This window comes from Aplidium turbinatum, chromosome 15, assembly GCF_918807975.1.
Source record: "Aplidium turbinatum chromosome 15, kaAplTurb1.1, whole genome shotgun sequence".
NCBI lineage: Eukaryota > Metazoa > Chordata > Ascidiacea > Aplousobranchia > Polyclinidae > Aplidium > Aplidium turbinatum.
The window spans coordinates 4,854,282-4,869,081 of NC_137486.1; the positions used below are offsets into that span (position 1 = coordinate 4,854,282).

At 38.0% G+C, this 14,800-nt stretch overlaps 1 long non-coding RNA gene and 1 pseudogene across 1 annotated transcript; one reads left to right on the plus strand and one right to left on the minus strand.

Moving 5' to 3' along the window:
- Positions 1-14,800, plus strand: part of LOC145784425 (uncharacterized) — a 276,670-nt pseudogene that overhangs the window by 79,313 nt on the left and 182,557 nt on the right.
- LOC145784431 (uncharacterized) lies at positions 8,450-10,484 on the minus strand. The gene is made up of 3 exons (XR_014291004.1): positions 10,374-10,484; positions 8,720-8,879; positions 8,450-8,540 (listed from the first exon to the last, which is right to left on the minus strand). It is a non-coding gene; the product is annotated as an uncharacterized LOC145784431 (long non-coding RNA).

Below are 14,800 nucleotides of genomic sequence, written 5' to 3' on the forward strand. Positions count from 1 at the left end.
ATTTTAAAAATCCAATAATGTATGAAAGTCCAATGTTTAATCTAAGGCAGCTTACATCTATATATATCAACACACTAGATTATTACTTACGCTTCGTCATCACACAACGAAGCTTATTTTTGAAGTTCAACGTTAGCTACAGTTGATCACACCACATTGCTATTTTTATTTGGTTGATGATTGATTGCGCAGAAGTTTATTTAGCATGCTGGTGCAAAAGCCACCCGGCAGATGATTTGATGTACGTATATCGTCACCAAGCCATTATCATTGCTATTATTGTTGTTCAATGGAACCACATGCCCGCACTTAAACTACGCCAAACAATGCGATTGAATAATAAAATGTACTGGAACATAAGTAAGTAGTGCTATTTATGTGGTAGGGTAAGGAAACAACCCCCATTTCCCCCTCCCTCCGTGCTCCGTTAAGCTTGATGAATTTTGAAACAGTATTGATTTTTTGTGATAACTTTTAAAAAATAATGATAATGATCAGGATTACAATAGATTTTTAATGCAGGCTAGATTTTGTTTTATATCACCACAACGTATTTATTTATATTTTTTGTTCAAATTGAAACTATTTTTGTAATAATGATAATCAAGAAATTCTGTTCACCCAAAAAAGTAAAGAAATGAGATATGGCGTTATAGCTGGTGTGGAAATTTCCGATTTCTTTGCCGTTGGTAGCGGGGCGCCTTATTGTCTGTAAACCGAGCACGGCTGTTTCAAAAACTGGGATAGGCTACTGCATTTGCAATATGCATGCTCAGGACAGGTGGACCGTCGCTTAATTAGCTGGACCGTGGGTGCAAACCTGACCTGCAGCAGCCTACAGTTTTCCATGTATTTATAAGGATAAGGATCACTCGCTTCAATTTTAAATTTGAACAATTTGGCTTAGCTGTGATAAAATCTTGATATTGTAAAGTTATTAAAGATCTACATTGAAAATTATTACAACAAACTTTGCTAAATTTCGGCATAAAATTCTTTTGTAGCTACATGGTTTTGTTATGGGCTCGGAACCAACACGAAATGTGTGAAAATCGTACAGGGATATCGTAGATCGTAGATAAGCGGTCCAAAACGCGTCGTCTTACGTATCAATTGTATTGCAAGTTCATTACGACTTATTTTGCTTCAAACAAAACAGTGACGTAGCCAGACAGAACATTTCAAGGAATAAAATCATTTTTTTGTTAAAAAACCTTATTTAAAAAACATACGTAATGTAGGGTGACGTGGGTTATTGGAACATTTTCTAAAGTTAGCTGACGAATTGCATATGCAGCATAACGCTACATCAGATAGCCTACTACTCAGCTTTTCATTAACCAATGATGAGCTAAGATTTTTAATAGGCCTACACGGTATTTTAAAATGGTTTAACTTTGAGGGTTCTAAAGGGACCTTCAAATTTCCCCAAGTAATGCCCTCTCCAAATGTAAGCCTATCACTGGTTTATAAGTTATAGGCTTTTTTTCAATGTTGCCTTTGAACATCCAAATTAAAAGGAAATGCCACAGTAGGATTAGGCTATGCGAAAGTTTAGTTATTTATAGCCTGCGGTAAGCTACTACCAAATGTATAGGCCTAGTGGTAATTGAATTGAAGATAAAAGTCTTTGCTGTGTAGCCTATTTCACAATAAAGGACGGCAGGGTAGGCTACTTTTGTTTCGAAAAAGAAAAATGGCACAGTGTTCTTGTTTGAATTTGTTGAAAATTCTTATAGTTTGGTCACACATCATTACCTGCTGAATTTGAATAATCATATTTTCTTGGACCATCTCAACAAACCATCACCGCTGTTTCAAAAAGGCAACTTTAATTTATTTTGCATACAATTGGCACTTTTATTATGTAAAATAATCATCAAAAACCTTGCTTAATCGGATTGACTTGAAAATAGGCCCAGTTTGAAACTTGACAAGAACAGTAACCCAGTCAATAGCGGATCTAGAACAAAATCATCTCCGAGTTTCGACAAAGAAAAAATTGACAAATAAAATCTAACTGCCACACGTCGTTAAACATAATACAATAGCCTAACGTGAAAAGACTAAAAATTACAAACGGCTTCGCCATATTCACGTTAGCCCTTATCAAGTAGCCTAACCAACTGACTGATGAGAAGGAGCGATCTTCCTGGCGTCAGCACTACCTGACTACTCACTATAGAACAGCGAGCATTGTGTTTCGCTGGCAAACGCAGCGGTTGAGAACTATGTGGCAAGAACTAGTGGTGCGATACTGATGAACCCAGCCTCATGGGCGAAACACGTGTCTATCGCTGAGTTCTTGCTACACTCAACTGCCGAGAAACTGCTGACTGATGTTATACATAAATTGACATTATAGATACTAATACTAATAGATAAAATGAAAAATCTCAAGATAAATTTGACTATGCACTGTAACTGTAACGTCAAATAGTCATAGTCAAATTTATCTTACGATTGTTCATTTTATGTATTGCAGATTTAATTCCTGATGAGGACACACGTACGTGTCGAAAACGTTTGAGTTTATTTTATTTTAATTATGTTATATTTTGTGTGTAATAAAGTATGTTAACCCGCTAAGGTTACTATGTTTTATTTCTCTATGGTTCAACAAAGCAAACTCTCTACCAAAGCTTTATTTGACAATATTATTCACAACTTTGCAACTGCAAAATCGAGTAAGGTTACGTCTTAAAATTGTTATTGGAAGCACCATCATATAAAAGCATGTTACCAAGTAAATTGAGCTGTTCTCAACGTTTTAGGCATATGACGCATTATGGCTTCCCGTTTCATCTTCATACGGGCGTCTGGTTGTCCGCTGTGCACAAATTGACAAGGCATCTTTCTGAGTTTGGTTCCGTGGAACAAACCATAGACAGCATCAACAATAATTGCACCACCTCTGTGGACTATACAGACCAGCAGCTTCTTGCGTCAAGGATCACTTGGCCAGAATTCAGCTGGTCTCGGGGACTCTCTGAGAAGGTTTTTATCTGAGACAACATCAACATCTGCAGCTGTAGCCTAAAATTCGTAGTTATTTCATTGAGGAGGAGCATTTTTGGAGGCCTCGGTCAGACAGGGTTACCAATTTGGTAGGCTATAAAGATGCCAATTTTCAAAAATGTGCATGTTTAGGCTTTAATGTCTGGCAATCCTGGCAACTTAAGTGATCCAGGTTATCATGAAAATGCAGTGAGTGGACATCAGTTCAGATTTGTTTTTATTTCTGACCATCGCAACGAAAAACAATGTATGTCAACATAGCAGGGGTCTAGAAAAAGGTAGAAGCGACAAAACACGGACGTTATAACGTGCATGATGCCAAAGCAGGACAATCAGTTATGGCATGGTGGCAACACTTTAATAAAGTTTTTACAAAATGTAGAAAGATGAGAAAAAAATAGCTAGTGAAGGCATTTTTTGTGTTTAGGTACCGGTACCTGTTTGTAGCTATTTTAACAAACAGTTGATTGATTGAATCTTTTTCCTCGGCCTGGGAAAGCTTCTTGAATAGCTTAATCCTGGCAGTTTCGCATACTTGTAGAGGCTTTAAATTACTGACGCAGGCCCGGTCACCGAGATTGACAGAGTGAAGTTGTCGATTGTTGAAGTGTTGTCGCCGGGGAATTATCCCATCCATTAGGTGCCACTGAATGGAGAGCAGTCCTGAAAATGAGTTGCTCAAGCGCACACCCCGAGAGTCAAACCAGCGCCGCTTGATCTTGAAGCTTCTTCGTTTTTGAAGTCACGCGCTATGCGCTAACCAAGTACCAGCTGAGCTATCGGGTGAATGCATGGTTGCCAATCTGTTTAAAAGATGTGAAGAACTGGAAAAACACTTAAAATTTGGGACTGATGATCAAGCGCTCCGGAATAATTTTGTATATTAGCTTATCTCTTTGCTTGGGCTCCATTTTGGGCTCTATTTTAGAACCCCCCAAAAAGTTGGGCTACTTTTTGCATAAGCTTGGGCTCTTTTTTATATTACCCTCTGGCAACCCTAGTAACGCTATCATGCATGCTATAGTCGGCAGCCGTGGCCGAGTGGTTAGCGCGTTGGGCTCGCAGTCGAGAGCCTGCATGTTCGACTCCAGCCACCCGCGCACTTGCTGTTGTTTCTCTGGGCAAGAAACTTAACGATAATTGCCTCTACCTAGTGATCGATTTCGAGTAATGGGTAGTACCAAATTTAAGTCATAAGTAAAGTAGACAAACGGAAACAGACATTGCCGTCGGCTGCAGCGTGGGTCAGGTGTATGTCGGAAGGCGTACACCGATGCATAGCGCTCAAGTCCTCTTTCCCGCAATGCAAGATAAAGATAAACAAACAAACAAACTCAACACGTGATTAACGGTCGTCTTTAACGAAAGATTTTGATACAAAGAAATTTAACTGAATGCATCGACACAACCAACGTTGCCTAATGGTTAGGGCAGAGGATAGTCATTTCGATTGCATGGGTTCGATTCCCACCCTCTGTTAATACTATTTTTTTTTCAGCTGAACTGAGTGCAAGAAGAATCGTAGTGACTGCAAACAATGGAGTTTATGAGAAAAGTTGTGACTAAAACACCAGTAATATCATATACGATACGCATGGTTGCGGTTACCTCTTCGGGCAGTGTAGCCTAATACGTAAAAGTGCCTACCTAAATCATCAGTGTGAACTGACACTTGTTTTAATAATCCGAATGCAACTCACTTGATTGATTGAATCTTTATCCTCGGACTGGGAAAGCTTCTTGCAGAGCTTAATCCTGGCAGTTTCGCATACTTGTAGAGGCCTTGAATCTCTGACGCAGGCCATGTCACCAAGATTGACAGAGTGAAGTTTCCGATTGTTGAAGTGTTGTTGCCTGGGAATTATTCCATCCATGAGATGCCGCTGAATGGAGGGCAGTCCTTAAAGTGTTGCTCAAGCGCAAACCCCGAGAGTCGAACCAGTGCCACTTAATTTTGAAGCTTCTTCCTTCCACTAACGCGCTAACCAACTGAGCTATCGGGGCTTGAACATAATCATGCATTTTCCTTCATAAAACTAAAATTTGATTCCTATAGGGAGGTGATTGAATTGTCGTTGGCTTTGAATCTTTGACTGACAAAGACTCTGATAGGTTATTTCCGGTTGTCTCGCTTACTTGCAAAAGCCTTTGACGCAGGGCCGGTTACCGAGATTGACAGAGTGTAGTTTCTGGTTTTTGAATTGTTGTTGCCGGGAAATATTCCAGCCATAGGCGTAGCCAGGGGGGCGAAAGGGCCCATGCCCCCCCCAATTTTCAAAGTTTGGATTCCGAAGTTGAACCCTTTGTTGAAAATATAATATAATTTGTATAAATTTATATCGTTTTCCAAGACATCTGGCTATTAACACCCCCCAGGACTTGTTTTAAACACACAGAAAGACACCAATAAATTTTGCAAATCGTAAACCGCGAAAAGTTTGCGCGATTTACGCTTCTTTTAACTAATCTGTGGAAGCAATTTCACAACCCTACTATGTTGGGTTTTTGTGTAGCTGAGTTTTTTGTGTTCTCTAATTTTAGCCGCAGTTTTTGCCCGTTAAGTTAATAGCTGTTTATCTGCTAATAAATTTCATACAAATATTACCCTGAAAGTGTTTCCAGAAAGCGCTATAATCCATTGTTTGAGTGTAATTTTGCAAAAATTTTTCGGGGGAGCATGCCCTTGGACCCCCTTAAAATACGCGTGCCTTCGGCACGCTCTAACCTTCACCACCTTTATTGCTTCCCTTGCTTAACTCACCAGGATACGCCACGGCACATCAGGTAGCGATGTCTTAAATCAAACACTTTGTCGTTCTCTTCAATTCACCAAATATTTCGCCCCCCCCCCCATTTTTTTTCTGGCTACGCCACTGATTCCAACCACTAGGTGCCGCTGAATGGAGAGCAGTCCTTGAAATGCGTTGCTCAAGCGCCCACCCCAAAAGCTGAATCAGCAATTATAAATCATTCCACTGTTTCAAAAAATCTGTCTGGTATAATTTTTTATGTCCAAACAAATTGCACTATTATAAAAACTGTTATTATTTGGTACCGTACCCAGTTTATTTTTAACTTAGGAGGAGCGGACGATTTCTCTCCCAACAATCCTGAAACAAGATAGCCCACAGTTTAAAACTATTTAAAAAAATTATTTTGTATGGGTAATTAAGTCCTTGGTTTTGTTTCCTTTGGAGCTTAGCTTCTATATCAGGGGTGGGAAACCTGCGCCCGCGTGACTGTTCCATGTGGCCCGCGTCAAAATTTCTTTACCCAAAATATATTGAAACAACAGCTCAAAAAAGAGTAGGGTGTGCATTCTTGGTAGATTGCGAATGGCCTTCTATGACTAGTTACTCCATCATAGAAGATTAAGAATTGCGATTAAGAGTTGAGTTACAATTAAGAGTTGCAACATCTTCCGTGTCAGCAGATATCACACGACTCACCAAAAATAAAAACTTTTAGCCATCCCACTAGCTGTGAAAGTGAAACAAATCATTGTCTACTAACTGTCTTCGTATCTGTAAATAAAATTTTGAAATTTTTAGTGGCCGCCTGTGTTATTTCTCATTTTATGTGGCCCGCAACACTAAAAATGTTTCCCACCCCTGTTCTAAATGAAGAAATGCTTTTGGAGGATTTGTTCCATTTACTTCTATACTTTGTAGCTTTGCGCTGGGATGGTGCAGCGGATAAGGCGCTCGCTTTCCAATCAGGCAATGCTGGTTCGACTCCCGGCTTTATCTGCTTGTTGAAAAATACCGCTCACCTCTGCCCCTGGTGTAATAAATTGGGTGTGTGTATAGTTGCTGATGGAAAGGCGGCCGAGAGAAAGGAACTGGCCACTCTACTCTCGTAAGTGCCAAAGGCTTTTCGTATAATGAGAACATTATCTTTTCAATCCCCAGTGCTTGGATTCAAGTATGGGACTCACCTTTACCTTTTCGTCACAGTTTGTAGTAGCTTAATTTAACCACGTTTGTGTAAAAGCTATCAAACTTTGTTTTCAACCAAATATAAAAATGGTAGATAAGTTCGGTACACTGCAACTTCATTTTGCTCCTACGGCGATTGACAATGTGTTTGCGAGCCAATCAAGGTGCTGACTTACATGTATCAGCTTTGCTAAATCTGTAGTGATTAAAAAACTTGCTTTGATAATAATAATCCAAATAAGAAGTTACTGCCATAACACTTGAAGCGCAGTATGAAAATTTCATTAATTAATTCGTCATGAGATATTTAAACTACATATTTAAACTTCTTCTTCTTCAATTGCCTTGCCTGAACCAGGCATCGACGGCCTCAGATGAATAATTAGACCAAATGTTCCTATTATATGTTGCATGGATGATGGTTTCTGTCTTGTCGTTAAATTGTTCCAGATGTGTTTGTCTTTGTCTGCCAGGTGCCCGCTTTCCAAAAATTTTACCAGTTAAAGAGAGATGCTCCAGTTTTTGCTTTCTTACTACATGGCCGAGAAATTTATATTGTCTGGTTTTCATACTTTTTAACAGAGTTCTGGTTTGGTTCACTTGGTGTAGAATTTCTTTATTTGTTTTCTTTGCCAGCCATGAAATGCGTTGCATTCTACGGAAGCACCACATTTCAAAAGCATTAATCTTTTCTGCCATTTTTGTTGAAATATTCCAGGTTTCAGAGTTGTAATGAAAAACAGGATAAATATAGCATTTTAAAACTCTAGATCTTGTTTTGAAAGAGATATTTTTATTGCAAAAAATTGGTTTCATTTGTTGGAAGCTTGCTTTTGCTTGGGCTGTTCTTATGTTGAGCTCTGTTTCGTCTCTTGCATCCCAATTCACCATAGTACCGAGGTATTTGAATTTTTGGACCTGTTTAAGAATTGTTCCATTAACTGATAAATTACAAATAGGAGTTTCGGTTGCTTTTTTCTTTGTTATGACCATTGTTTCTGTTTTCTTTTTATTTAATTCCATGCCAAATATCTTGCTTTTCGTACACACAATATCTAATATGTTCTGCAGTTTTACGTCCGAGTCGGCTATCAAAACGGTGTCGTCAGCATATCGTATGTGGTTAATGTTGTTTCCTCCAATACTAATACCTCTTTCATCTTCAATATGTCTTAAAATTATTTCGCTGTAGGCCTATAATGAGAAAAGGTCAGGTGATAGCACACAACCTTGTCTTACTCCTTTCTGAATGGGCGTGTAGTCATTTAAACTACAGATATTTAAACCATATTTAAACTACACCTAGCATAGCTGCCTGCAAAATTTGGCTATAAATAGGCTTACAATCTTAAACTAGGCCTGCTTATCAAATCGTAAAGCAATTGCAAAATATCCTACAACAATGCATGCAGATCAAGTAGGCCTGTAGGCTACACATAAATTGTAAGTTGTAACCCTTAAAATTTCATTTATTTATTGAATTGAACTCAAGGATTGAAGTTTACAAGACATTCATGATATATATTCTTGCATGGAATAGTTGAACTTTCAGTGTATATAATCTTTTTCCATCTTTGTATGATGCTGAAAAATAAAATAAAACTTTAGCGTAGGCTAACTTTGTAAAAGGAAGCAGTAAGCTAGTTTGCACAAATCAGATAGTAACCAAACACAGTCTATTTTAAAAAAAAACGTTTCTTCTTTCGGCTGTAAAGTCTAACACTGAACAGGTATGAAGATTACGATTTAGAAAGTCAACTTACTGATACTGATGTAAACTAGCTAATTGTGCATTGTCAGCTAGGGGATATACGATGGCGGGCTTTCCGGCAGTACAGGATACAGTGTTTTTCTCTCCTCCAACACTCCAATCTTTCCATAGAATCGCTTTGAGTGCAACCGCATTTGACTTCACAGGAAACACTACATAAAAAAATGATTTATGCAACATTGATATAGTAGGCTAGGTTGTTGATAGTATAGTTTCATTTAGGTTAATGCTATTAACTTATTAGGTGTTTCTACCGTGTTATAGCTACAGGCATGGCACGTAGGCTGGTATATACAACGTTTTGGAATGTAGCCTATAGTATCCAACAATTTAATGATATCCGCCCGGATAGCTCAGCTCAGTCTCAGTTGGTTGGCGAGTGACTTCTGGAACGAAATTTCAAGATGAAATGGCGCTGGCTCGACTCTCGGGGTATGCGCTTGAGCTACGCACGTTAAAGACTGCTCTTCATTCAGCGGCATCTAATGGATGGAATAATTTCCCGGCAACTACACTTCAACAATCGGAAAGTTCAATCTGTCGATCTCGGCGACCGGGCCTGCGTCAGTGGTTCAAAGCCTCTACAAGTATACGAAACTGCCAGGATTAAGCTCTGCAAGAAGCTTTCTCAGTCCGAGGATAAAGATTCAATCAATCAATCATATGGCCCAATGAAGAAGTAGGCTATAGCCTACTTAGGTTATAACCATGGCCTTTAAGAGGATTTTTTTATTGCAATCCCAGTTAGAGGCCTTACCCGATAAACAACAAGATACCTTTTAAAAATAAAAATGAAATGATTAGTCTACGGAGTTTCTCAAGAAAAAATGAGAAACTTTTCCATAAAATAGAAGGTTGGGTTTGACTTAAAAATGAGTCCAGACGAATGGATGCAAGCGCATTATAGTTTACCACAAAAAGTATAAAAACTCGAATGTTTTTTTAGTTTCCCAGCACCTAAGAAAGGAGTACGAAAATGAACTCATCCCGTACAAAACTGCCTCCTAGAGTTAAAGCACGTAGCTTACGATCACGAGGCGCTGGTTCGACTCTCGGGGTGTGCGAGTGATCAACGCATTTCAGGACTGCTCTCCATTTAGCGGCCTATAGTGGATGGAATAATTTTCCTCCAAAAACATTTCAACAATCGGAAAACTTCACTTTGTTAACCTCGGTAACCGGTTCTGCGTCAAAAGCCTCTACAAGTATGCGAAGCTACCAGAAATGAACGTTCAAGGCTTTGTCAGTCTGAGGAGAAAGATTCAAAACCAACCAACCAGACTCTAGCATCAACTCTACCGTGCATTTAGGGAACGTTCAAATATTACGTAACGCCTTCGAGGGGGAGGGGGGGTTTATGCAAAGCGTTACGTTAGCGTCACATCGGGGGGGAGGGGGTTCAAGCAAAACATTACGTAACGCTTTCGAGTACGAAATGGTAGTTTTTTGTGCTGAATTCGTAGTGAAAAAGCGTTACATGGGGGGGGGGGGGGATTGAAAAAAGCGTTACGTTGGCGTTACATGGGGGAGGGGAGGTCAAAAATTCGGAAAAAAGGCGTTACGTAATATTTGAACGTTCCCTTAACCGAATGTCAAGCTAACATAACCAATAACATTAAACTATGTCTTTTTCTACTGCAACCTACTGTTTTTGAGTGTTCACAGTTATTACCATCATGGCAAGGAGAAAGGAAAGCAAGATGAATCTTTGCATTGTACTTTTGTCAATTTGCAAAACGCTTAAATTGCTTAGACCTGACAAAACAACCAAGTAAAGTTTAAACAACAACAACAAAAATTTCAATTAATTTGTTACTCCGAGAAAACTTAAACTAGCCAAAAACTTGAAAACTTGTGCGAAGCGAACTAACCAACTAATGTTATTTGAGGAAAGAAATGAAATAGGAAAACAAAAGAAGTTACATTTCACAGCACAAAAATTAGACTTTGTTGTTAAGTTCACTAATCTACAGCTTGCCTGTAGTTTACAGAAAATAATTTTGTTCATTAATTGACTCAAATCTTTTTTATATAAATAATAGCTGCTTCACCTGCAAACGAAACATCTCATAAGATAGACATGTCACCAACAAAATGTTACCAACAAGTTTAATCAAAACACTTCAGGTAACTTAGCTGGGCAAATCTTCTTTGTTTGGTTTTCAGGATGTCTCCAACAAGAAGTGTCTTTTAATTCTCAAAAAATTGTAGGACATAACTTAAAAGCGTAAGAATCAAAACATATCACAGTCCAAGCTACTTGGCTCACGTGTCACTAAGATTTTTCAAAACATTCGGTTGATACGGATGTTGGACACCTCGAAGCGACGAAATGCTAAGGATAGTAAAACAGATAGCCTATTGACAAACAGCCCACGCACGTAGCCTGATTGTGGCAATGACGAGAATGTTGAGACTTGCCGACTCAAGCAGAGTCATGTTTGCAATAAAACTGCTGAAAGCAACCTTTTCTATGATCAAACAAAAATTTACGTTATGAAAAGAAGATGAAACTAACATTTTTCATAGTTTTTTCAAAGATGAAAACAAATTGTCTCGATGCAGAAACTCCTTTCTACAATAATAATAATAGGCTACAAATATAAAATAATAATACCGGTACAATAATTATATTTTCTTTTCTTCAATAATGACATCGGCATAAATAACCTGAAAGACCAAAAATTAACAACAGTTTGCAAGTAAATTTGAAGAAAGAAAATCCTGCACAATTTTGGCTTGGTCAAACGTTGGTCTTTTAATTGACCTGTTTTGTTTTAAAGAACTTAATTGAGCATCCAAAACAAAAGTATTATTTTATTAAACAAACATTACCGTACAGTCAGTGTTGGGCGCGATAACTCATTTTTCAGTTAAGCGATAACGATAATCGATAAACGAAAAATGCCTAAAGCGATAACGATAAACGATAAATCAAAAAAAAGTTAAGCGATAACGATAAGCGATAAATTATCGCCGATAATGTCCGATAACGATAATTTTTTTTCTTGATTAGCGCTGCCCCATCCCATGCAGCACGAACTGTTTTCATCAACATGACGAAAATCGAACATAATATGCTGTAAAGGGACAAAACTTTTTGTAAGTTATGCATGAATAGAATCGCAACAGCGGCAGTAGGTATCGAATCTTCAACCTCTTGATCCAGAATCAAACCACTGAGGTAACCGCCGTGCTTATAATTATACCAAGTCATCGGCCACTGCTGCCTGGTAGTGGTTAGCGCGTTGGGCTCGCAGTCGAGAGCCTGCATGTTCGACTCCAGCCACCCGGGTAGTACCAAATTTAAGTCATAAGTAGAGCAGACAAACGGAAACAGACATTGCAGTCGGCTGCAGCGTGGGTCAGGTGTACGTCGGAAGGCGTACACCGATGCATAGCGCTCAAGTCCGCTTTCCCGCAATGCAGGATAAAGATAATAAAAAATAAAAAAAATCTTCAAATACCAGTTGGATGCTTTTATCAATTGAGTTACACTGCCGCTTACGTGCAGTAGAAAAAATAATTAAATCAACTGAAAATACCATAAAAAATTCCAAACTTTGTATTTTGCTTTTTGCTTAAAGGGGTGTTTACAGCAAAGTCAGCAATAATTGAAAAAATTCCAAAAAACGCAAAATGCTTGAAAATTTGTCAGTAATCTTAAGCGTTATTGGTAGTAAAAATGTGCATACTGTGAAATCCATCAAGCTTGTCAAATTAGTCGTGTTTGTTTAAGAACAACAACATAATTATCTTAATTTACTGATAATTTCAGATAATTTTTTTGTTTTCTTTGTGAACACCATCTTAAAGCAATGGCAGAACGCTGAGTTGTTGAGATAAGAATTACAATATAGGCACTGTATTAGTGGGAATAAAAATATTTGGTTGAGGTAGGCTAGGTCGCATAGGTAAATGAGAAAGGTTATACTGTATTTAGCATAATTTTACCACGCAACTGGATGCGCCTATTGTCATGCAAAAACTACTACAAGATGCAAAAAATGTGATGTCGGTCTGCATGTTAAATGCTTCAAGCAATATCATATTCCGCAATGACTTGTTTCAGTGATATTGTGTTACTTTGCTAATTTTCATCTTCATATTTTTTGAACTTTCATTTTAATAAAATGCTCGATGACAATAATGACATGACAAGACATGAACAAGACATTTCCCATTTATCACTTTGAGCGATAAGTAAAATGTAATAACGCTTAAGCATTACGCACAAGAAACTTGTGAAATTTGATAACGGATTTGCCTAGCGTCTTATATAGGAGGACGGTTTTTTCTCAAAAAGTACAAACACAATTAGGAAAAAAATAATTGTGATATTGTGATTCTATTTGAATAAGACCTTCTGATGATCCGTTAGGTGAAACAATTTGTAAAGGCTTCAGATAGTAATAACTATATTTGATTTAATTCGCTCTGCTTTGCCTTTTTGCTTGGCATTGAGCACTTTTTGTAGTATTAATAGTTTTCATTGTTTTAATTGTGATAGGCTATATTCTTTAGGTCATAATTATGCAATATTTAAATTTTCCGAAAATTTTTTTAAGTACTTTCACTTTCGGCACAAATGGGTTAACTTTTTAAGTTAAATGGCACTTATGAATTTGGTTATTATTTTTGAATTAAAGTTATTTCGCCAAGCTAAAAAAAAATCGATCTTATAGTCTATAACTGATCTTGTGTTGTTATTGTGTGTGAATTTTGTCTTTTAAACTGAGTTTGTGACGTAACCGCACGTCTCAAGGCAAGTTCTTGCAATTTTAGTTAATCTACTCATCTAAAGATTTAATGCGCTTAAAACAGTAAGTTTCATGTTATGACGAGAGGGATTTTATTTTTTTAAGACAATTACTAAAAACTAACACTTCCAACGAAAAAAGAAAACACAAGAATAAAATGGTTGATCGTGAGGTGGCGCGAAAGACCATGTTTCCGATGTAAAAGCGGAATTGCGACATTGTATTGCGACACTTTCACAAACCACTTGCCAATTTCTTTCGCTTCACTTCAAAGGAATCTGTACTGTCTGTGCGCTTACATTTTAATTGTAAAATTTACTCGCGATTGCCGATTGCAGCAAAACAGCAAGAGACTTGTTGCATGCATTTCATTGCATTGCAATTTGCAACTCTAAAAATTATTGTGTTGTCAGGGCCGTCGCTGCAGGGGGGCGTGCCCCTTCCCCTGACAACAACCTGTGCACATACACTTCAGGCACTGAAGAAGAACTGGTTTTAATTTTAGTTTCATTAACTAGGTGGCTAGTAAAAATATTACTTTTCATGGTTTTTCCACTTGTGTGTTGATCCGAAATAAAATTTATCGGCGATTAATTATCGGCGATAACCAAATATTGCCTTTGGCGATAACGATAAACGATAACTGAAAAAATAATTGAGCGATAACGATAACCGATAAAAAATTATCGCCGATAATGCCCATTACTGCGTACAGTACAATGAGATACGCTTGATAACGCACCAATGCTGAACCACATAGCAATCGTCACTTGCAGTCAGGGCCGTGTGAACATCATCTGGTGCTCCCCTCCCCCCGAAATCCACTAGTGGGCCTTTTTACTTATTGATTTCTCTTAAAAATAAGTCCAGAAAGTGTTTAGGGCGACAAACTCTTTCAATGCAGTAAAAAAATTTACATTCGTCATTCAAAAAAAAAGTAGGGAAGACGGGGCAAAGCTGGGACACTTTTCGTAAAAACGTAATTTCAGCAACAGTGATGGTTGGATTTAGTTAATTTCTTTTTTAATCGAAAGCCTTTGTTGGTCAGCATATTTGGTTCGAAGATCAAGCAGAATCTTTCTACTGTTATAGTACAAATCCAAAAAGAATTTTTTTTTGAATGTCCCGTTTTGCCCCAGCCGTTGGGCAAAGCGGGACACTTCATTTTTGCATGATTTGGTACTGTTTAGCCGCTTCTCTCAAAAACAACTTCTTGCTTTTCACATCTTCTATTGCATTTTTAATATTGATGGCCTATCTGTCCATTTACCTATTGCAGTTTTTCTCTTATAGCGACGAACCATTGTCAGAAT